Source organism: Lissotriton vulgaris, chromosome 10 (genome assembly GCF_964263255.1).
Source record: "Lissotriton vulgaris chromosome 10, aLisVul1.2, whole genome shotgun sequence".
Lineage (NCBI taxonomy): Eukaryota > Metazoa > Chordata > Amphibia > Caudata > Salamandridae > Lissotriton > Lissotriton vulgaris.
Window position 1 is genome coordinate 93,438,495 of NC_141698.1, and position 25,026 is coordinate 93,463,520.

Genomic DNA, 25,026 nt, shown 5'->3' on the forward strand with positions numbered 1-25,026 from the left:
AGCCACATTTCTCTCCGCTTGTGATTAGCAAAGGTTCAGAATGTGTGCTTGGGGATTCACAATGGTTCGCAGCAAGCTTGTTAAGGATTTTTTTTACGAATTCAAACACATGCTCAGAATACCCTTATAATATAGGTACTGTGTGAGACCATACGAAAAGTTTGCGCGTATGAATTTTGGAAACATTTTATACTTTTTACTTTCTGCTCAAGGAGAAAATGTCTTGCAGGAGACTGGTTCCAGGAGAAAGTATCTGGAAGACGCATCACGCTTGAAGTCCGACTGCGAGGTACGTTCTTCCCTACAATTTTCACTTCAGGTACTGAAAAATTAATTCAGCAACTTTCTGCGAAATTTTACTATATAAAATAAAAAAATTCGCACAGATAACTAGTCATCACATAAAATAGGACCGCAATAGTTCTTTAAAAAAATTGTTTTTCCTGGGCACCATAATCAGAAATATGAATTACATATTAGTGTAAGCAACGTAAAACAGTTTTCTAAATTGCTCTTTTACCTAAACGGTGACCTGGTGCTAAGAGACCGTGGTGAAAGCATGGATCACTTCTAGTCTAACAGGAGTAAAGGCAGGTTATCCGACCTTTTGTAAATGGCAGGTAACCTTTTCCAGAGTAGAAACAATGGAAATAGACCGCACACCGCTAGCCCCTCCTCCGGATCGCCCCTCGGGACTCTGGTACATGGAGTTCTTGGGTGGTTCACCCCAGTGGGTGCAAGTAGGTACTTGTTGAACTGATGATCTCTAGTGCCAAGTCTGGAGCTGGCTAGATCAGGGCACTACAAAGACACTGGCAGAAAATGATGTACTCTTACACAAATGCAAAAAGAACAATTGATGGACAGAATGCAGAACAATGTCATACATTCACCCCAGTACAGAGATCTGGGCCTAAATCCATCGTTTTTTTTCTCACCATTCCATTCCAGTTAAGACCCAGCCATATGCAAATCAGTCTTGACCCTGTGCCCAATAGGAACAGTCCAGCTGACGGTACAAACATCTCAGTAGGGCCAAGGGACGATCTCTAAATATGATGAGTAGTAGTCTGGCCAGGTTGGCAGACATAATTACCTCTGCCACCCTGAAGGCAGGGGGCAATCTGCCATACTCTAAATGAGGCTCCAAGATGTGCCTTTTTATCCCACTGTACTGTATCCTCTGAATGGGTCAACCTCTCGGCTACCATCTTGGTCACACCAATAGGCATCCTCTTCTTAACCGAGAGCTGATTAAAGCCCAAATCCCACTCATGCATAGACATTCTTGTTTCACCAAATTATGCCATCAGTAGTTAGGATCAATTCGGTAAATTAGTATGAGGTGCTAAATCATTCACAAAAGCAACTTATTATGCCTTTTATTTCTGCTCTACCTTTGACACCATCTGCTTAGGAGACTCTAATATCAGATGAAATAAAACTTAAGATCCGCAACCTTTGACCTTACATCCTTCATGAGACAACAAAACTAATTTGAAGTAAACCGGCAGGGTCTATACAAGTGTTCTATACAAATGTTTGTTTGGAACACAATGTAGAATTCCTAATACTGTCGTGGCTGAGCATCCCACATAAAGATGTTCTTTTTCATTCAGAGAAAATTATCTGGAGATACTTTGGTTTTCCAAGTGACAACCGAACAAACAAATTGGAATTTACAATATAGTTGTTTTGTGAATATGTATTATTAAAAGAATGAAAGAATTATCTCGATTATGCGATATACTTACCAGGTGGTTAAAAGTAAGCACATTTTGTTTTCATAAAATTAAAGTAACTTCTTAAAGTATCTTGTATAGCAACTAATGCTTTCATGACTTCTCACGTAAGTCTCAAATTAATTCAAATGGGTTGCACTTTATATACAAGACAAGAATGTGTTTCACTTGACTGACAGAATGTTACACATCAGTGCATATGCAATGGCACTCATTTACAAATGCATAATTAATGGGCCATGAAAGTATACCATTCTCTTGATTAGGCAATAAGAACCTAATATTTCTAATGTTATAGGTCGATATTCATTCAATGGCAATGGGGGAGGGGGGGCCTCCCCAACTTATAACATTTGATTTGTTTTTCCAATTGTAAATATGTTTAATGTTTTTAAAAAATACACTTGCTTGCTATTTATTGCAGCCCTGAAGACGTCCTTAGGAGATTGGTTTTTACATGAAGTAGAATAAATAATTTTGATACCAACATAATTTACAAGCTTCTCTTTAGACACCATATTGGAAGGAAAGGCTGGGTTAAAGCAAAGACTTAAGAATGGTCTAAGAAAAAACAAACCTCTAAAGAAAACGATAAGTCGCATACGAGGAATCTGTTTGAAAATGGATCAGCATTTATTTACTATTACTGAACGTGCACTGGAAAAACTTGTGTGGAGTGCATAGTTGATTGCACATTAATGATGACTAAACAATCCATTCGCCATGTAATTCAATTTAGTAATATAAAATAAAATGTAAATAGAATGAAAGAAAACATGAAGTGAAAGAGTGCTCCAGATGTGGTAGCAGCAGGTTGCACACAGGAAGTGATATTGTTTTGCCAAGCTATGGACACACTATGTAAATAGTGTAGAATGAGGAGACACCACCCACAAGCTTTAAAAAGTAAAAACAAAAATGACTTAAAATTGGGCACATAATGAATCCACGTTTAAAATTACTGTGGAGTTTCTAAAATTGTGAGTAGCGGCTGACTCGGGGCAAAATAGTTGAATTAAATTCCAAGTCATGGAATACATTAGGAAACAAACTAAGCTACACCTCACCAGGAGGTTAAGGTGATTAAATAAGTATGAACGCAAGGCTAACGATTCAGGAAAGAAAAGTTACTAAGAAAGTGAATGTAATAAATAAAGCTGTAAAGACCAAACCGTATTTACGCACACAATAGACTCTATTAAAAAAAGTAAATTTGCATGAGTAGATCTCCTAACAAGAACATCTACACCCACTCTCAGGTGTAAGCCACCTCCGCAAGCTGCCAGGCCAGACCCTCCATAAACTGGAATACAAGCAACCTAGTACAGGTTTCACCCAAGTTAGGGCTCATCAGCAAGGCCTAGGTTGGTTCCAGTGACAAGCTAAACTTGGCTGATGAGCTCTTACTAGTAGGAAACTGATTCTAGGTGGCTGCTTGGGGCAGGTCCTGGCAGTCTGAGCTGGACTGTTCCATTTGAAGCAAGGTCAAGACTAATTTGCATAAGAATAGGTCTAAACTGAGGTGGCATGTTCTTCCCTGGGATACGTAAGTTTAACTTACCCAAGCATATTGCAGACAAGCATACCCCCTTTTTGCTCTCATAACAAAATACTTTGACACAACTTTACTTTAAAGTGCACGACTACAGGAGTTGCCACCCTCAAGCCAAACCTCAAGTTACATACCTACCAACACTAGTGTAAGTTTGGATGTACGTGTGAATGCATGGCTTTCTCACAAAACCCCAGACTCATGTGCGGTGCTTACTTTTGATTTGCAGAGTTACCAGTGCATCACGTTTGCTGTTTTTACAGATATATATATATTCACATTCATGGTTGCCATCTTCCGCGATGTATCATATGACAGAACACAAGCTCCTCAGATGCTGTTCTCCGTGAGTCTTTTCACCCTTATATTTCATCTTTGGTTTTCATATTTCAATCAATATAATTATGCAAAATTACACAGATCAAATTCATATCCCAGGCTAGATAGATAGATAGATAGATAGATAGATAGATAGATAGATAGATAGATAGATAGATAGATAGATAGATATAGATAGATAGACACATCATTATTGAATCTAATACAACTGGATTGGTCTTGTTTTCTAAAGGCTGGTATATTCAGTTAGGTGAATGTAGGAAATCCCTCTCCCACCTGTATGGCTGTGCTGGATAGTATCTAGTAGAGATCCTCTCTTAACCCCTTCCTTTAGGCAAATGAACTGGCAGCACCATGTTGTCCGGTTAATGGATAAAAAGGGCATAGCACAGATCATCCAGGTCTTAGTTTTTTAACCATACCTTGGTAACTTGTTAAAGGGTAATCCTTTAGGTTCCACCCCAAAAGGAAGTTTTATATTATCTGTATCCCAAATTTAATTTATTTAGTATATTTATGAAGAACGCCCTCATAACCAGAGCTTGTGTGCACCACTTTAGTATCACCTCATCAAGGTGGAGTGAGGTAGATGATGATGAAACGTGCCACATACTGTGGGTAAGGCTGCCTCATCCAGAAAAGCCTGATTCAGTTCCAGGTCCTAGGGGCCTTGTGCATTTGTATCATCCACAGAATCAATACCCTGAGGAAGGGCGACTCACAGCAGGTAGAGTTCAGGTGCTGAGTTCCGGATGGCTAGAGCCTTTTCAGTCCCCGCGATGATCTCATCAGGAGACCAGCCAACTAGCCCCCGGAGTCACTCTGGTGGTCCTGGGTCCAAGAAGCAGGTCAAGTCCTCAGGCAGCAGTGTAGCAGTCCTTCTTGCAGCAGAGCAGCACAGCTTTCTTTCCTCCAACGGTCCATATGTGTTCTGAAGAGTTGGGTCTGAGGGGGCAATGTGTATACCTAATGGCAGCTTTGAAGCAGGAGAAGGTTCTGGAAGTTTCCATCCTCTGAGGTGTTTGAAATTCCCTGCATCCCCACCCTGGTCCCAGCTTGTCTGGGGGCACAAAAGATTAGTGTTGAACCCTTTGTGAGGAGCAAGTGTGGTAGGTGACAGCTCCTCCCTAATCACAGAGATGGCCCATCCTGCCAACACCTAACACGTTTGTCTCACTGTCTGAAAGCAATTCAAAAAGACCAACTGCCAGCTACACATAGTCATGTCATACAGCCTGCAGAAACCAAATGGTTAGTAAAAAAAATGCCAATTTTTAAAAAGTGACATTTTCAGAATTATGACTTAAAATTAGACTTTATCATTAAAGAGGATTTTACATTACTATTTTTTAGACACCAATATTGATATTCCCATCTGTTCCCAATTGAAATATCTCACTTATTAAATGTAATAAGTAGGCCTGCAAGAAGTCTTAATTATGCAGGAGTAATCAGAGTTAATTCAGTAATTACACATTACTTTTGTGATGCAAAAATTTACACCAGCTTGAGTATGAGTAATTTGAGGCAAAAATCCTATGGCAGGAGCAACGGAACAACAAACTAACAGAGAGCCGCCGTTGGCTACTGTGTCTTGTAGCATTTAGAGCTACTTTCTTAGCGCAAAATGCATCTTCTGGTTCATTTTGTACACAAGGGTGCATTTTGCACTCAGAAAATGGGCCTAAGTGCTGGAATACGCTTCTTGCACAATAATTGCATAATTGCAAGTAATTTTGTGGTAACTTTGAGCAATTACACTAGAGAGAATTACACCCACCCCTAGTAATAAGGTAACAGAATGTTATCCTATGGGAGAAGTAGACCTTGTGATAGTGAATGACAAGTTACTTCGGTAACGTCTTATCTGGTAAAGCAATGAACTAGCTGCAGATTCCTTACCGTTGAATTTCCCAGGCATCAGACTTCTCAGATTGGGAAATTCAGAAGATTTTTCCTTCGAGCAATACCCCTACGTGCCGGTAGGTGGCAGCAGTCTGCTCCAGGTGATGCCCGTGCCGGAAGTGATGTCTGCATCACCTATATAGGTGGCACCTCAGTGCACAGATGTCTTTTCACAACTTGACACACCCGAAACAGGGAGCCATGTAGAGTACGGACATTGGGTCTTTTAAGAAACTAGAGCTCTGAAAGGGAACATCACTAACCCTAGAAACGGATCCACAACGTGGGGAGGGTGGGTGGGTTATAAGGAGTCTGCAGTTAGATCACCTCTCTACCAGATAAGGCGTTATTTGAACGTAAGTAACTTGTCCATATATATATTAGAGACATATAGCTGTATATTCCTTACTTGTGAATAGATACCCAAGCAATACCATTCCAGAGGAGGGACTGCAACAATTGTTATACTAAAAAAGTCCTGCTAGACTGAGCGGCCAAAGAGGCATTCCCCGCGGACTTGACTGTCTAGGCAGTAATGTTTGGTAAATGTGGGGAGGGAAGACAACGTTGTCGCCTGACAGATGTCAAGGACTGGGACTCCACGTTGCAACACAGTGGTAGCAGCCTTAGCTCTGGAGGAATGAGCCGTTAAGCCTTCAGGAGGCTGCTTCTTTGCCAGAGCGCAGCAAATCTTGATACAGAGGATGACCCATTGTAAGATGGTCCTCTTCTGCACCGCCTGACCTTTTTTCGATCCAACGTACCCTAGAACACAGAACTCCTTTGTGCGGTCAAGGTAGAATGGGACCGTTCTTGTTGGGTCCAGATGGTTGGGTAGCTCCTCTTCTTTAGAGGGATGTGGAGGAGCGGAGAAAGTGGGCCAAGTGACAGATTGTCCCACATGGAATGGAGTTACCACCTACAGAAGGAAAGAGGCCCTAGTGCGAAGCACCAATTAGTTAGGCAATATCGTCAGGATGGAGGGGGCTTGGATGATAAAGTCTGCAGATTGTTCACCCTCCTGGCAGATGTAAAGGCTGTTTTGATGGTGTGAAGTCGGAAAAGGTAATTATGCGGGTGCTTAAACGGAGCGCCCACAAGGAAGGTGAGAAGCAAATTAAAGGTCCCACTGATGCCTAATGAAAGGGGCAGGTGGAACATATGCACCAGGCCTTTCAGTAATCTATGTACCATGGGTGATTTAAATAAGGAGGGTTGATCTGGCAGCATCAGGAAGGCAGTCAAAGCCGAGAGATACCTTTTTAAAGGTGCCCAGAGCAGTGCCCGGACGAGCAAGGGTCAGAATAAAAAGCAAAATATTAGAAAGGGAAGCAGACAGAGGGTCAATAGACTTCTGTACAATAAATTACACATTTCTTTCACCGGCAGGTATATACCGTCTTAGAGGAGGGACGCCCTTCTGCCTGAGTAACATAGCAGACTTCGGGAATAAGGTGGAAGCTATCAACTGCCACCACTCCATCTCCACTCACGAAGGCGCCGAGTTGACAGGTTCGGGTGAGGACCCTTCCCAGCTGCTGGGACAGAAGATTCTCCTGGGAGGGGCAGACTGATCAGAGGATTGATGCTCATTTGCAGAAGCTCTGGATACCAGACTATGTGCTTAGTCCACACCCACAATGAAAAGTTTGGCCTGGCCATTCCTGATCTTGAGAACTCTGGACAGGAGTGGTATGTGTCGAAAGGCGTACAGGAGGCCTGAGCTCCACTCGAGACGAAAAGCGTCTCAAAGCAAGAGCCGCCTTAGAAACTCCAGCGTGCAAAATTGCTGACATTGGTGTGCCTCTGCAGAGAACACACAATCTAATCAAGGCTATCCCCACTGATGAAAGAGACTTTGCACCACCTGAGGAGTTTGTCCGCTGTGCTGTTAAGAGAACCTGCTAGGTCTTGGGACATGCCTTGCTGTTTCAGCCATGTTCAGAGACGTAGGGCCTCTTGACAGAGACCACAACCCCAATCTGCCTGGTTTGCTGCAGTACCACATGGCGGTGGTGTTGCCTGTGAACACCTAAACTAGCCGTCCTTTGATGGGGGGTAAAGGCTCTCAATGCCAATTGGATCACACGGAGCTCTGGCATGTGGATGTGGAGTCCGAATTTCGCCGATACTAGAGTCCTCTGATCGCCACCTCCCCCAGATGGCCACCCAATTTCAGGAGTGAGAAGTCTGTGACTACTGTGAGATTGGGTTGGGGGAAGGGAGAGGGATCGGTCACTGACCCAATCATGGTTCATCAGCCACCACTGTAGGTCTAGTGCAGTTCTCTCCGAGATCAGGACCATGTCAGAGAGATTCCATTGATGCCTCACCCACTGGAAATTCAGGCCCCACTGCAGGCTAGTATATGCCACGGAGCCCAGCAGCCTCAATAATTCTCAACAAAATCTAGGATAGGTGCTGAAACATTGGTATCATAGCCTGAATATCCTAGACAAGCCGTTCGGGAGGATCAGCCGAAAACTGTAACGTGTCCAGGACAACTCCTATAAAAGGGAGCAGTTGACAAAGTAAAATGGGACTTTGGTACATTAATCGTGAACCCCAGAATATGCAAGAGGTTCACCACAGTCTGGAGGTTGGAGCTGACAGCCTGAGGCAATCCCGCCTTTAACAGCCAGTTGTCGAGCTAGGGGAAGACTGGCACCCCAGATCTGCGTAGAGGAGCTGCAACCACCACCATCATAACCTTTTTGAACACCCGAGCGGCGCTGGCAAGGCCAAAAGGGAGATCGATGAACAGAAAATCCTTCTGGCCTACTGTAAACCATAGATAGTGCTGATGGGTAGGCAGGACGGGAATGTGAAAATAGGCATCCTGCCATTCCAATGCTACCATCCAGTCTCCAAGGCAGACAGCACCTGAGCTAATGTTAACATCTTTAATTTTTCCTTTTTGAGGAAGTAGTTGGGGGCTCATAAGTCTAGGACAGGACAAAGGCCCTTGTCCTTTTTCGGAACCAGAAAGTCTTGGAAATAACAACCACATCCTTCTCTTGTTCTCTTGCGCCAGAACCTTGTCTATGGCTCCCTTCAGCAAGAGAGTCATGACTTCCTCCCAGATCAAAATCAAATGATCCTCCGTCACCTGGTCATAAGAGGGAGGCATGGAAGGAAGGGTGCACTCTTTGGACTATCTGTAGAACCCACCTGTCCAATGTGATGATCGGTCAGTGGTGGAGGTGAGGGCTGATCCTGCCACCAACAAGAAACCCATTGTCGGGAAGGGCAAGACTAAGAGAACTTGGAGGCTGAAGCTGCCAGGGTGGGGAGTGATGGTCTGAACGGATCTGCTTTGGTCTGACCTGGCGGCCCGACCCACATGGTCAGAATGGACTGCGCTCACGTAGGGGTTGCTGAACTTCCACAGCTCGGTGGTTTGGGTATGGCTGGTGCGGCTGACAACCCCTTCCATAGCCACGAAAGACAGACTCGGGACTTGCGGCCACTGAGAGGCCCAAGGACTTGGTCATAGCCCAGGAGCTCTTTTCTGGCTTGTATCTGAAGAGACGAGTGCCATCAAAGGGCATGCCCATGAGCGAGGCTTTGACATCCCCCGAAAAGCTGAATGGGCGGAGCCAGACATGGCATCAGACAGCCACTGTCCATGAAATCATGCTGCACAGTGAGTCAGTTGTGTCTAAACCAAATCAAACGGCGAAATTTACTGCGTTTTTTCCCCATCTGACACTGCTTGGGAAAGGATGGCCCAGGCTTCCTCCGGGACCTGTGGTAGCACTTGCTCAACTGCCTCCAACAGTGAGGTAATAATGGCCCAATAAGCATGCAGTGTTCACAGACCGTAATACAAGGCTGGCGGAAGAAAAAATAATTCTTGCCCCAACTATCAAACCTCTTGGAAGCTCTATCAAGGGGAGCAGAAGGGAACGCGTCATGAGACGTAGATGCTTGGAATACCAAGCTCTCTGGGGTAGAGAAGGTAGTGAGAAAATATATGGGTCGCCTGGATCAGGTCAATGGCAGGCAGTCCTATTCGCAGGAGCCCCTCTGCTGTGCTTGGACCAGGTTCTCAGTAGGATGACTGTGATGGCTTTATTAAAGGGAAACCAGGGTTCTGAGGAGGAAACTCCTGTTTGTAGAACCTTTGTCAAGATGTTGGTCTGGACCGCCTACAAAGGAAGCTGAAAACCAAGGACCTCAGCCGCACTTTGCACCACCATAGAATAAGTTGCTCCCTCCTCCATAGCCATGGTAGGGGAAGAAAGCATGTCAGTAACTGCAAAAGTATCCAGTCCAGTGGTCTCACCCAATTCCTCATACCAGTCCATTTCTTATCAGACTAGTCTAAGGGGTCCAGCCACCCCTTCCAATCTTCTCATACTCCTAGCCCTTCAGAATAAGGCTCAGGAAGCGACCTGGGGATACTGTAGGAGGTACATCTGTGGACGCTGTACCAGCTCCAGAATGGGGCAGACATTGAAGGTGGGCACCAATGGCATCGGGCTAGTGCCAGGGAAGGACACAATGGCACAACCGGCACCAATCCGGATCCATCGGCTCCTGGGCTGGAGCCACCAGCATGGAACCAGATGGGGCCTGTGTGGGTAGGAGGGGGGCCCAAGGCATGCCAGTGAGGTCAGGACGCCCACAAATGTCTCTTACCTTAATGTTCCAATGATTTCAAGTGGAATTGAGAGGACTTGGGACTCCTGGAGCGGTGCCAGGAACTTCCTCTCGACCGTGATCTCCAAATCTAGCGAGGATGTGTCGCCTGCCAGGACACAAGTAGCTTTAGGGACCGCTCCCTCAAAGCCTTGGGAGCCACGGCCGGATGGTTGGAGCATGATTTCAGGTTGTGATCACAGTCCAGACATCAGAGACAACCCTAATACGGGTCAGGTACAGACATGTCGGGTTGGCAGGCATTGCACAGCTTGACCCCTTTATTCTGTCTATACATGCTATAACCTGCACAGCAAAAAGGGGTTGACAAAGCATTGAAAAAATCCGGTCAAAAAGTGACAGAGGGTAGCTCTGTTCATGAATCAGCGCTTGACAGGCACAGAAAGAAAAGAACTGTTGTCAGCTCACTGAGGTGGCACCTATATAGGTGACGCGGACAACACTTCTGGCGTGGAAGACACCTCCGTCACATGGAGCAGACTGACGCCACCTACCGATGCGCAGGGGCATTCCTCAAAAAATAAAATTCTCCTGGATCCAGTCTGACATCTGGGAAATTCAAAAGAAAGGAATCTCCGCTAGATGTCTAGATCAGATAATTAAATTAAAGAGTTTGTAACTACCAGGACAAGTAAAAGTTAAAAGCACATTTCGAACTTTCTAAATACACAGAACCTTGTCCTATAGGCTTTTTATGACCTACCCTAGGGGAGACAAGTGCATTTAAAAAGCAAGGTTTAGGCCTGGTAAACGGTTTATTTTTTGCCAGGTTAAAAAGGAAGTTTAAAATTGCACAAACAGAATGCAATGGCAGGTCCAGGACGTATATTAAAGGGCTACTTAAGTGGGTGGCACAATTAGCGCTGCAGGCTCTCTAGTAGCATTTAATTACAGGCCATGGGTACATGTAGTATCACTTTACTAGGAACTTATAAATACATTAAATGTGCAAATTGGGTGCAATTCAATGTTACCATGTTTAAAGGAGACAGAGAGCATAAGCACTTTAGCACTGGTCAGTAGTTGTAAAGTGCAGAGAATCCTAACGCCAACCAAAAACGAATTCAGCAAAAACAGGAGGATGGAAGTCAAAAATTTGGGAGAAAACCAGGTGAGGGATGTCAGGTACAACAGACACCTTAAGGACAACTTAAAGTACTGCGAAAATATTTTCGGAAATATTTTAGGCATGGGAAAAACTGTTATAAGAAGAACAACAAACATCAGCCTTTGTTTACACTGTTGGAAAAATAATTGTACACAACTGTGTTCAAATTGTGATCACCGAGGGCCTATGCAGACATATGGTGTTTTAAAACATCTTAGATTAACATGAGCACTTGCATTACAGAACTATGTAATTTATAATGACCCTCTTGTCTTGAGTCTCACGCTATGTTAATAGGGTAGAGAAATGTGCGGTACATTTAAGATCTGCTTTTACCATAACAAAGTAGACACATCTTAATTATAAATTTGAAAACAATATCCTTAATTTAAGCTAATTTAAAAAAAAAGTGAACTGAAAAGGTTTTTAAAAAGAAGAGCATTAAGCCAAAGTACATTTCTGTTGTGGCACCACAAAATTACTTTTGAAACACAAATGCTGATCTTTACATTACGAAAACAATGAAACAATCCATATGTGTGAAAGGGCAACTTATGGCACAAGTAACAAGAACATAATAAAAATCGAGTAAACTTGCTGCATAACACTTTCAAAATAAGACATTTTTATTATAAAATACATATTTGACTTACTACCTTTCTGCTGCTCAAATGCCGTTCACACTGTTCTTAAAAAAAAAAAAAAATCTTCCTATGCTGTGGGGTCAATCAAGGAAGACACAAATGTGGTGGGGGGATATAACCCCAGCCAATCCTGTGCCTTCAGACATAAACCGGGAGAAACTCTTAATATTGCTTACCACCCCGAAATGATTTCCAGCTCTTCCTCGGCAAACTTGAGGACCCTGTGTTCTTTTCCCTTAGCCATTTTCGCGGATTTCTTAAGTAACTGGGCAGCAGTATAGGGGAGTATGATATTATGGTGGCAGGGTGGATCAGACAGCTAAAAGAAAAGCCGACTTGCTGTTTCTGTGTTATTTCTGATTTTGTAGTGGTAGATGGTGTATTTAAAGACAGAGGATTAGGTTCCATTTTGAAGGGAGGTGCTTTTAATTATGGGGAACATGTAAAGATAAAAACAAATACACATACTAGTGTATAGAATTTTAGTTCTATAAAACTACGTAAATGTGATAGAACGAGTAAGAAGGTGACATGTAATTGTATTAATAAAGTGAACATAGCACGGTTGATTGGCACAGTATGATAGTGTAACAGTATGTCTCATGACAGCATATGTGGAGTGTTATATTGAACAGATCACTGTCCTCCCACAATAATGCAGCAACCAAGCTAGCACCTCTGAAATCTGAAATTAAGGATCAAAATACAGCATTAAATTATGGCTCATGTATATATGTGTGAATTATTGTACATTTGTCGAGGTTGTGGGGTTGGACATTGGGAGGAAGTGGGGAGAGGGTGAGAGAAGGAATAGCTGGCATCACCAGTCACAAGGACTATCATTATGTTATGGAACTATTCAAAATGAGGTTCATCATTTCAAAATACCTGCAGCTACTATTATGGATGTGTGTATCCATTATGACATAGTGGGGCAATAAATGACCAGGTTTATGATGACATCACCCTAGATGCACACACAAACCAGCTGTGAGTTAACAAAACTTTCTAAGCAGTCACCTGTCCTTGAAATCTCCAGCAACCCACTGATGGCCAAGGTACCTGTTGGAAGATGGGTTGTATGTTCTTACTTCGCATTCCGTTGCAACGCATGCCTTTACCACGCAAGCGTTACAACGGAATGGTATTTCTACGCATTTGCTTTTCCTCGAATTCTTCCGTTGTGACGTCATACGTCGTTAAGAGGAAGCAGAAGTTTTTTTCCGTTTTCTCTTAAACGACGTTGATTGCCTGCATATCCCGACGTGACTTCTGGTGAGTTTTATTTATGGGGGGGGGGGGGGGGGGGAGACCCCCCAAGCCCCCTTTTTTTACTTTTAACCTTTACCACATATCCCTTTACTACATACCTCGTAGTAAAGGTATGCGTGGTAAAGGCTTTCGTGGTAACCACGCATGCGTTTTACTGCATGCGTTTTACTGCATGCGTGGTTAAGGTATTCGAGGAAACGGCCTCGTTGTAGTGGCCGTTTCCCTGGAAGGTTTAGCTATGGTGTGTGCTCTTCAAAAAAGCTGCATGCACAGCAGTGAAGTAGCCCCTGGGGGTTCGCAACCTCCGGGATCACAGACACTTTGAGAGTTTCAGCAGTCTGTTGCCATAATGGCGTTTCTTAGTGGTTTAAGTGATAAGTTGGTGCAATTAATGGCACCTAACAAACCAGCTAAAGCTATAGTTACCACGACACTCTTGCCTTGCTGCCAGTGACTATGAATAGTGATAAAGTAGAGCCTCAAACTGGTGGTGCATCACAGTACTTGCCACAAGCTGTAAGATTGGTTTGCCTGGGAGATGCTCAGGGTCTCCAGTGACTATCGGTAATACCCCAGCAGACAGGACACGGAGGGTAGCCAGTATTTTGACATGAACATGAATAGTCTGGGAGCGGCTGTAGGCATTTTCTTCCCCTGTTCCTAGGTTGTAACAACGTCAACCAATCTTCTCTACTCAAATACGAATTTATCAAAATAGGCAAAAGCTACAAAGACGCTCACCGACATGGTGAATAGAAAAAAATAAGTTTTACAATGCAAGTCAAGGTTTTATGTTGGCCAATATGCATGCAATTGGTTGCTGTTGTAATGAGTTTCATGTAGATTGGTGGTGCCGTCTTGACTGCACACTGCCTTTCCCTGCACTACCAGGCTTGGCGCGGATCATTCCATTTTTGAAAGTTCATTGTTCGAGGTATTCTACAGATTTATATTTAAAAATTATACAAAGGCATTTTTTTTTTAACAAAGTAAATGTAATTGTTTCCATATTTTCCTATTATTTCCTATATATTGCAAGTGTAATTCCCTTGTGTGTGTACCACTGATTGGCCATGTGTGTGGCGTGGTTGCATTTTGGAGCATGTAAAATAGGACTACTTGACATACTCCAAAATCTCTTTTGTGAATAAGGCCCTAGGTGCCCAGTTCAAGAAAGGAGTACGTGAAACAGGATGAACAAGCATTGGTAATGCATCGGTTTCGCCTATGTAATGAGTAAGAGCTATTGTCATCAATCATCTTCCGGGAGAAGTAAAGAGCTCCCTGACAATAACACGGGAGTGGGGAGGATGTGGCGCAGTGGCCAGAGCTGCTGACTCGAGAGCTGGGGATATATGAAATCTCTCCGGGTGATCCATTGTTGTATAAATATGCTGCAATAGTAAACGGCAAAACTTTATGAAAATATAGTTCCACCAAAGTGGATTTTAAAAGTATTTCAGCAGCGGGAAACTGATAAGAAAAGCAGACGTGGAACAAGCATTGGTAAATAAAAAAAAAAACGCTAAAGCCCATAGAGATGGTTAAAAGTTAAGTGGCACGCACAGGAACCAATGAGAAGGCGGGCAAGAGATGAATAAGTCCATTGTAAGTTCAAATTAGAACCAATAGATTTTTAGTACAGCACAAGTGCTGTCCAGGTAAATCCTAAAAACAGTCTCTTTCTAGCAGTGCTTAATTTATAAATAAATAAGTGTCCTGACCAAATGGTTTGCTAAGACGCCCTTGGCTGGTGCTCTGAAATTTCAGTGGTGAGGCATACTCGTGCTGCACACTTGTGATTCCACCTCTTTCAAGTCACTTTCCATCGCTGCTTTCTGCCATGGTCTCTGTTGTTCTGTCTCTCTTCATCTTCCGTTCTTGTGTGTGTGTTTCTCCCTCTTGCTCTGGGTCAATATCGGATGAGGAAAAATAGGTGCTGGTCCCCAGACAGAAGAGCCCGTGAGCCCCACCTGCAACCATGGCTCAAATTAAGCACTGTCATCTAGCCACTTCTGAGCTGACTTCCTCCTTGATATGTGGAATCCTTGTATTTTGTATCAAAGAATCCAAAATGATGTCAACTCGTTATTTTTATAAAATAAGCCTGTTCATTTCAAATAAATATTTTAAGGGCTTAGCATTACTTATCCTGTCATCAATTCTCGTAACGTCATTGTGAATTGCATTTGCTAATTAGACCCGCACTACTTTTTATAGGACTTGTGCAAACACTTGAGACTTACACAGCTTTGTAGGTTTATAGCACCTGCAACTTATAAAGAACTTAATTTAACAAACGAATCCGTCTAATCACGTTTACACTAATTTCTTTTTATATCTCACTGTAATCTGGTATTTGAATCCAGTTGATGCGGAAAGTCTCCACATTGCAATGGATACCAAGTAAAGGGCCCGAAACTGAGGAAACTGAACCCGTTAACATGGACCAATGTGGTGAACCACGGGGGCCAGGCCACCAGCCAGTTGTAAAATAGGCGGCTATTTTAGGATAAAGGAGCAGACTTGCATCCTAGTTTTCCAGATCCAGGAAGCGCTAGCAAGTACAGTGATACATTTGAAATTATATTTTAATAAATCTACCTTCGATCAGCCAAACGAAAAGAGAAAGCGCCTGCGGCAAAATTCACCCTTTCTTGTTCGACAGGTTTTCCGATGAACTTGCCTTTGTTTTAAAAAATATATATATTTAAAAGGGCAGCTAGAGGGAGACGGCCTCCTGACCGAGCAGCAGTTAAATCAACATTAAAACGAAAACGTGAAATATTTAAAGACGCTCCAGGGTAACAGCTGCAAAGCATTTTTTAAACAGATTGCCAACTGAAGGTTTCCAGAAGGCTCAACATTACGTCACTTAATGCGGGAGTCACCACTGAGCTCCATTTTACAGGAAACCCCCTTTCAACAGAGAAAAAAAGCACTGGTAAAGACAACAGGTTCGGCACGGCTCCCGATCGTTTAGACATTGTTTGGATTATGAATACTTTTTTAGGACTAAACACGACTCACGAGTGACCCGGTGTTGGGGAGCTACTGGCCCCTTGCCTGGGAAAACCAGGAGTATCTAAAAGCGAAAATAATGTATTTTTAAATGTAAAAACACGCATTGCATCAGAGCACCCTGGTACGGAAACGGACGACTTATTGTGCGCTATGCACACAGTGCAAGAACATTACACCGTACTCATTTTCAGGTAAACCAATGACTGAAGTGGGCTGACACTGTGCCCCATGCTGTGGTAAGTTGTAGCAAAAAGTGAGTCCTGCTATAACAGACCAAGAGAGAGAGAGTTTTAGAAACAAAAACGTGTTGCTTAAGCCAGACCTACAAATTGTTATATGCACTTTTCGCACTTCGCAGTGTTGTGCGTGACTGCGTTTAGGTTTAAGACATCTTATCAACTGCTAACAAAAAAAGCCCTTAACACAACAATTCTGTTTTTCTTGAGCAGTTTGTTCATAGTGAGGAAGTGCACCTTTTCTCCTTCCCGACAGCTCCGCCACTCTGCTTAGAGTAAAACCAAATCAAAACACTAAAAGCCCAAATCAAAACGCAGGCATTATAAATCAGAATAGAAGCTTCCTTCTAAAAAGGACGGACTACTACAATTTGAAACTAGGACAGTCAAAATGTCAGCCAAAATAGCGAACATTAGACAGTAATCCGTAGAGGCGCTTGCCTTCATTGTCCTTCTTTATTTTCTGCTGCTCTCCTTTCCCAAGTTGGGGTCGCTGACTCACTGGCCTTTCCCGCTACCCTCTTGATGGTCTCAACGCCTGCCTCACGAGTACAGCACCTGTCGTCATCTCATAGTGCTCCAATGGGCGGATTGCCCCAGAGGAAGAAAGTGCTTTGTTATTTGCAGCCATTGAAAAACAAGTCAGGTCCCGGGCCGGCCAGCCAATCACAGTGTGGCCCGGGGAATGACATCACGGGTGTCCCGGGCCGGCAGCCAATCACAGCGCGGCCCAGGACAAAGGGGCGGGACTTAAAAAAAGTCAGAGAAACGCCCCCGAATCGCGTTTTCCCGAGAAAGCGTGATTGACAGCTTCTGTCTCCCAATGGCTAGCCTCCATTTATGGAGCTAGCCAATGGGAAACAGAGGCGGTCCGAACATCCATACTGTTGACAAAAGTTTTCGATCTGGGAGGGGCACTGCGTGCCCTCGCCAGGTCGAAACCTAAAAATGTTTTAAAAAGATTTGCAGCCGGAAATTAGACCGGCTGTAAGGGTTTCTGCAAACAAGTAGCAACAAGGTTCAATTCCAAGTAAACAAAATTAGATCAGTGCAAGTATATTTACACCATAAAATAGCAAAACCAATATGGAGATACTGAGCTAATAGAGTGATAATGGGGGGGGGAAAGCCGGAGGGGGTTCAGGAGTCCTTGTGATCAAATCAGAGCTTCGAATGAGAGCCTATCAGTAGGTTGTTACCATCTAAAAGGAACTAAATGGTGTAAAGATTAGAGTATCAAGATTTCCAGTACCATTGCTGGACACTCAACTTCCCAACTGGTAGTGTTACCTCAGGACTAAAGTGACCACAGTTTTCTGTAATAGAATTTATTACAATCAATGGACATATAAACATCTGGCCTAAAACGTGCATCTAAATCCTCTGGTGCACGTTTATCATTTGTAATTCTGTACTGTTGAGTGATGGTAATATGTGGCATCTCAAATAAATATCCTTGTGTAACAGGGAAGAGTGAAAAACTGCCAATTCGACTTCTCCATCCAATTTCTTGGATTGTACGAATTGAGAAAATTAATTGGATGTTTGATGTGGAATGGTAACAAAATAAGGTGAATAATGGGTCTACTGGTGAACAAGTTCGGAGAAGATCCAGTGGAATCTAATTTGGGATGGCTAACTCTATGGGTACCACTATTAGCAGGTCTGGAGACACTGTAATTAAATCTGTGAAATTGAAGTATTATAATTTAATCAAAGACTTGTAAAGCATGACTGCTCATCTGTAAGGTTCTCAAGGTGCGGGGTTGGGATCCGTTGAGGTGCTGTGGTTCAGTCGAAGAGCCAGGTCTTGAGGTCCTTCCTGAATTGCGGCAAGGGACAGTGATTGCCGGAGGTGGAGAGGTCTGCGCTGCGAGGTAGGAAAAGGATCTTATTCCAGCTGTGGTCTTGCAAATAATAGTCAGGGCAAGTTGGCTGGAGCAGGTCTCTGGTGAGTACATGAAATTAGAGGCTCTGGTTGAGGTACGTAAATGTAAATGTAAATGTAAATGTAAGGTGTTTTATAGCGCGCTCAATTACTGCCGGAGTATCCTGGCGCGAATGACCGCTGGGGAACCCGTCCTGGCTTTCCCTGTGAGATGGTCCCATGCTGGGTATCTCCAAGGTGAAGCCAGGCATCCCCGGCGTCTGTGGGGGGCCGTTGTAGAGATGAGGCAAGCTTAATGCCCAGAGTTACCGAGTGTGATCACTGCCCAAAGTGGGCACCGAGGCGAGAATTATCAGTCCGCTGACCCTGGTCCTCGACCCTGCCGCGTCGGGAATCGAACCCTGGTCCCGGGCCGTTCTCAGCCTTCGGGTCTGCCGCCTCTAACCAGTGAGCCACACCTCTCCACAACGTAGGTCCTGTGTTGTGTAGTGCTTTGTAGCCGTGTGAGGAGCTTGAAGGTGATTCTTTTGATGACTGGGAGCCAGTGGGGTCTTTTAGGTGGCTGGTGATGTAGTTATGGTGGGGGATGTTGAGGAGGAGTCTGGCGGAAGAGTTCAGGAAGTTCTGCAGTTTCTTGAGGAGTTTCTGGGTGATGCTGGAGTACAGTGCCTTGCCATAGTAGATTCTGCTGCAGACGAGTGCGTGGGTGACTGTCTTTCTGGACTCAGTGGGGATCCATTCAAAGATCTTTGGAATAGATTTAACCCCTTACAGGCTCATGACGAGCTGGGCTCGTCATGAAGTAGCCTCCTCCCAGGCTGATGACGAGCCCAGCTCGTCATGAAGCATAGGATTTTGAAAATCTCAGCACAGCAGGGGAATTCCACTAGCATTCATGAGGTTAACACAAGGTCTTATTCAGCTGCAACCATTGTGGTCATGTTACGGTTCCCTGGCTGGGTTATTAGCTGCATTTTTGTGCACTTGTTAATTTTATTTTTTAGCATATAATATTTTACTGTTATAGAAGGGGGGGTGGTGTGTCTTGTCATATATATATTGGTTATACTATGGTTGTTTCTGACAGGGAACCATAATTAAGGTTCTTGTGACGTATGATCAAATCTTAGTTATGGAACACTGGTGTGAGAGACAGTGAAGGTGGACAAAGCTATCTATGCCTCGAGTTTCTGTGCCGTGCTACCAATTTGGAATGACAGTTTCTTACAGGTCCGTGTAGTTTTGCAGTTTGAAGAATTTTCTGGATTCACATGCTGCACATTATTTTGCCATCTAGTAGATGGGTCCAAAACGGTTATATTCCTTTCCCCTTCCCCCTCGTTGGTGGGCATCAACATAACACCATTTGGCATCCCCTTGTGACGTTGTTGTGCTTCCTCCAGAAGCTCCCAACTTTAGTTTCCATCTGTAGATTCTTTTTTTTCTTTCCCTCCCCTCATCTTCTTTGGTGGAGGAGGGTGGGTTCAGTAGTGATTCCAGAAAATATTCAAGCTGCAATACTACATGGACAGGTAAACTATACGTTTTGCAAAACGTATAGTTTCTTACCAGTCCGTGTCTCTTCTGGATTCACATGCTGTGCATAAATTTCGTTAAACAAAAAACAGTGGTTCTGTCGAGTATATAGCAATTTCTTTGCTGTACTGTAAATATACTTTAAGTATTTCACACAATCAACATTGAATGTACGGTATGCAAGAACACACAACATAACTCAATTTGAAAGATTTTTCTTATTATAGAAATCTTTTATGTATAAATCAAAATAGAAAAAGTGGCTGTCCGAGACAGAAATGACATAAAATCACATACAAGGTGAAATGCTTTGGTGACTGGTAGTGACAAGTGATAACCGTGCTATACACAAATAAGGGGGATGACATGCAAGAACACACAACACAGCTCTCAATTTGAAGGATTTTTCTTATTATAGAAATCTTATATGTCTAAATCAAAATAGAAAAAGTGGCTGTCCGAGACAGAAATGACATAAAATCACATACAAGGTGAAATGCTTTGGTGACTGGTAGTGACAAGTGATAACCGTGCTATACACAAATAAGGGGGATGACATATTAACATACATTAGTACGAAACATAAATTCAGTCTATTTTTGAATTCAATAATCACAACAAACAAAACTATTTTCCTTTCTCGTGTTGTGACTTCTTTTCATGGACGGATTGACGAACACAACATCGACGTTTCGACCCTAGAGTAAAATGCAGACTTAATTTCATCTGGAACAGGTCTTCATCAGGACAAGGGAAATGAAGGACAGCCTGAGAACGTGAAATGCAAAAAATATCTTCACTAGCTTTTGAGGACCAGGTGTCAGCCGACGCCCTTTGAGAAGTATCCATTCTCTGGGAAATCAACAGCAATTAATGCAGAATTTCTTCACCAGCCAGTGGAGAAATTGAGGGTGTGAGCCGCAGTAGCGATCACTTGTGAGCTGTTCTGTGGACGTCTGACTTCTCAGCGCGGCGATTAATGGCTGCATAAATTTCGTAGCGGTTTGTTACTACTGTGGCAGCTGGGTTGAAGAGAAGTGTTGGTTAGTGAATAGATGTTGCAAGACCCTTTGTCCTACTTGTGCTTCCTTATTCATTTGAATATCCACAAAGTAGTGCTTTGTGAATGTGTGCACTGACGACCAAGTCACTGCATGAAGTGGTGTTTTGGGTAGAAAGGTGCTAGTTGTCCCTTCTTTCTTGTAGAATGAGCCAGTCGCGCCCTCTGTAATGTATCTCCTGATTGTTCGAGGCACAATTGTATGGTGTGTGCTATCCATCTTGCCATTGTGTTCTTGGTTACTGGTTTCTCAAGGAAACTTTTTGCAAATGATACAAAGAGTTGTTCTGTTTTCCTTTGGTTTTTCAATGGAATACATTACTGCTCTTCTTGCTTCTAGTGTGCAATGCTCTTTCTGCCTGTGTCTTTGGATTCTGGAAGAAAATTGGCATTTGTATGGTTTGATTTATGTGGAATTGTGAGACCATCTTTGGTATGAAGTGTGGATCTGTCCTCATGACAATCCGGTCATGTATTTGGAAGTAGGGTTCCTGTAATGTTTGTGCCTGTAACTCACTTACTCTACGTAGTGATGTTTGCCACCAAAAAGGCAGTTTTTGAGTGTGAGCATTTGTGGCGTGGTCTTGTGTAGCAGCTCAAGGGGTCCTTTCATTAGCTGAGCGAGTAGCATATTTAGATTCTATGTGGGTGCAGGTAGCCTTTAAGGGGGTGGAATTCTTTTGGCTCCTTAGAGGGACCTTTTGACTACATGCGAAGTGAAGAAGCTCTTCCTCGTGAATCCCTTGTATACGCGGCAATTGCTGCAAGGTTAACCTTTAGCGACTAGTAGGTCACCTTATTGTGCAGTAAATGTGTTAAGTACTACAGCACTGTCTTTTCTTTTGTGTTCTTGAGAAGTCCTTCTTTGAGACACCGTAGAGAGTATCTATTCCATTCTGCCGTGTAAGACTTCCTAGTGGTAGGCTTTTTTGCCTCCCTTCAGATTGCCTTTGTGCTTTCCAGTGGCTTTAGGTACCAAAACTCGAAGTCCTCAGGAGCCATGCTGCAAGGCTTAAGGTCTCTGGTTCTGGGTGGAGGGAGAACCTTTCCTTCAAGCATTGTTAACAAGTCTTGTCTCCTTGGTAGTTTATGAACAGATCCCCAAGATATTTCAATTTTTTCCAAGAACCAGGTTTATCTCGCCCATTTTGGGGCGATGAATATCATCTTCATGTTGCTGATTCTGCATTTGTTACCCTGTGGAGTAGTGGTATCAGGGGCAGGGAAGGGGGAGGGGGGGGGGGGGGGGGGTAGCGTAAGCAAATATCCCAAGCCAGTCTATCCATAGCGCATTCCCCAAGGACTGTTGGCAAGGTTGCCTGGATGTAAAGAATTGGTATTTGGGGTTTGTTGCAGAGGTCGACCTCTGGAGTTCCCCATATGTGAAACATCTTCTTGAATTCTGAGTGATTCAGTTCCCAAGAAGCTTACATGCTCAGGCTGTCCACTTCTACCTCGTCCTTCCCTAGTAGGTGTATTGCTATATTTGTTTATCTCCAGGATGATTGCCCATCTCCACAGTTGATGAGCTACAGTTGAAAGTGCTACAGATTGTGTTCCCCCTTGTTTGTTTATGAGAACATGGTGTTTGTGTTGTCTGCTTGTATTAGAATGGTCTTCCCATAGAGCTGTTTCCGAAAGGCTTTTAAGGCTAGGCACTGTCTTTAATTCCAGGATGTTGCTGTGTTAATTGCATCCTGGTCCGTCCACAGTCCCCTTACTTTGAGGTTGTTCATGTGAGCTCCCCCATCCCATCTAGAAGGCATCTGTAGTTCTGGTCACTGTTTGAGCTGGTTGTGTAAAAGGTCACCCTTGTGAAATGATGATCTTGTTCCAACATGCTAGCTCTTCCTCTACACTCTGTGTGACAACCACTAGAACTTCCCAACTCCCTGTTGCTTGTGACCATTGTGCTTGAAGCCATTCCTGGAATGGTCTGGAGTAGCACAATGCTGAGGACTAAGTGAATGCATGAGGCTAACAACCCGATCAGTTTCCCCACTGTGAGAGGTTGCCCCTTCCGGTATAGCTCAGTTTCCTTCAGAAGGGCTGTTGTTCATTTGTTGCTTAAGAACACCTTCCCCCAGACTGAATTTATCTTCACACCCAATAACACCTTCTCCTGTGCTGACTCTGGGGAAGATTTCTCCCAGAGTATGGAGAAACCATGGTGAAATAGCATCTTTATTACGTGATGCAGATGCTGTTTGCAGCCTGGTACGAGTTTGCCCTTACTAACCAGTCATCTAAGTTAGGGTATACATGGATTCCCTGCCTTCTTAGGTATGTATTTTTTTTTTGTTGTGAAAGTGGGGAGGTAGGTCCTGGGACGTGGGGTCAGCTGGACCATATTTGGCGCCGGGAAACCCATTGCGGGTAGCTGTGCACAATACAAGTTCAATAAATAAATATAGTACTTTTTGAAAAACAAGGTACTGGCCTTACAGTTTGTTTATTAGAGCTCTTTAATTAGAGCAACAAATCAGTCTTATTTCTAGATTTGTCCGGTATAGTTTATTTATACCCTTTACTTTTTCATTTGGTCATAGAGATTCAATTGTATGAGAAAAACATCACATTTAAACATTACACATATACTTAATTTATAACATTAAACATAAAAGCAACAATTCATTCTATACACATAAATACATATTGCACCATTATTATGCAGCAAATATTCAATCTTTGCATTGTATTTCATCAGATGTTTAAAGGATAAAGTCACGTTCAAAAGGAGATGGAGACAAGTTCAATGAAAAAAAATATATTTGACTATACGAATTAATCAATGTTCAAGTCAATCCAAAAATCTATTTGCTCCTTTCTGCTAGAAGTGGGTTGACTCCTTTTTGCTGACGCGTTTCGAACTCGCTATTTCATTTTACGGGTTCTCCTCAGGGCTTTATCACTTGTTGTCTGCAAATTGTGTGCAAAAGAAAAATAGGTTGGTCTATACCTTCTTAACATCCCTTTTATATTGCACTGTGCTACTTAGTTACAAAAGGTGTACCTTTGTTCTAGTTTGTAGCAGATTTCCGGGGTTCACTCTTTCTCTCTGTTTAAAGATTCTGAAAGATGTCAATAGTCTAAGATTAGTTATTAGCTTAAACGCGTTACCTGTGGCATAACGCTGTAGACACTCCTAGATTCTACCTATAAGATGTAGATATTTCTCTCTCTGCATTGATCGGCACACCGTACATGCACTTTTCAACCTCTGTCCAAAGATCCTGGATGCAGCAGGGATCCTGTCCGTCTGCCTGAAGAAAATGATCAGTATGACTACTGCATTCATATTGAGAGTTGAAAACGCCCTACACCCAGCATAAAATGTGTACCTTAGTTTCGGCGCTTGGTGTGCTTTCTCCAGCTTCTCTTAACCCCTTCGCTGCTGATGACGAGCTCAGCTCGTCATCAGCCACGGTGGTCGTGTGCGGATGACGAGCTCAGCTCGTCATGTAACGCAGCTTTTAGAAATAAGCTGCACAGCGGAAAAATAACCGCCTCAGCGATGCTGCTAAATACGGCGTGTTCTATGCTGCGTCCCCTGGGCTCCTTACTGAGAAAGGAGGCCTATCTAATATTGGCTCCGACCCCTTGATTTAATTAGGATCACTGGAGAGGTGTTTATATTTCTTTTCCCCTCTAGATGTGACTGACCTGCATGTTGCAGGCTCCTTAATTGCCTCCTTTCCCTGGTCTAGCACACTTTGTAGCATAGGAAGTAATTGGTTCCTTGATTGTGTAGACATTAAAGCACAAGTTACTTACCTTCGGTAATGATATATCTGTAAGAAACAGTAGTTTTCAGCCTTTCTCTTTGCGATAGAAGGCGCCTTGATGGCTGCAGTCGGCGGCGAACCTTGCCTTTCAGATTTCGACCTCTTGCTTCAATGTCGAGGTGTCCTTTCCTTGACCGCCTTTCAACGTCTCGGATCTTTCAAGAGTCTGCCGTAACAGAGTCCTTGTCTAAGGACCCTACAGTATGTTTTTCTAGAGACGCAGGTGCAGACCTCTAATGCTTTGACGCTGAGGCTCTATGAGGCCCTTAG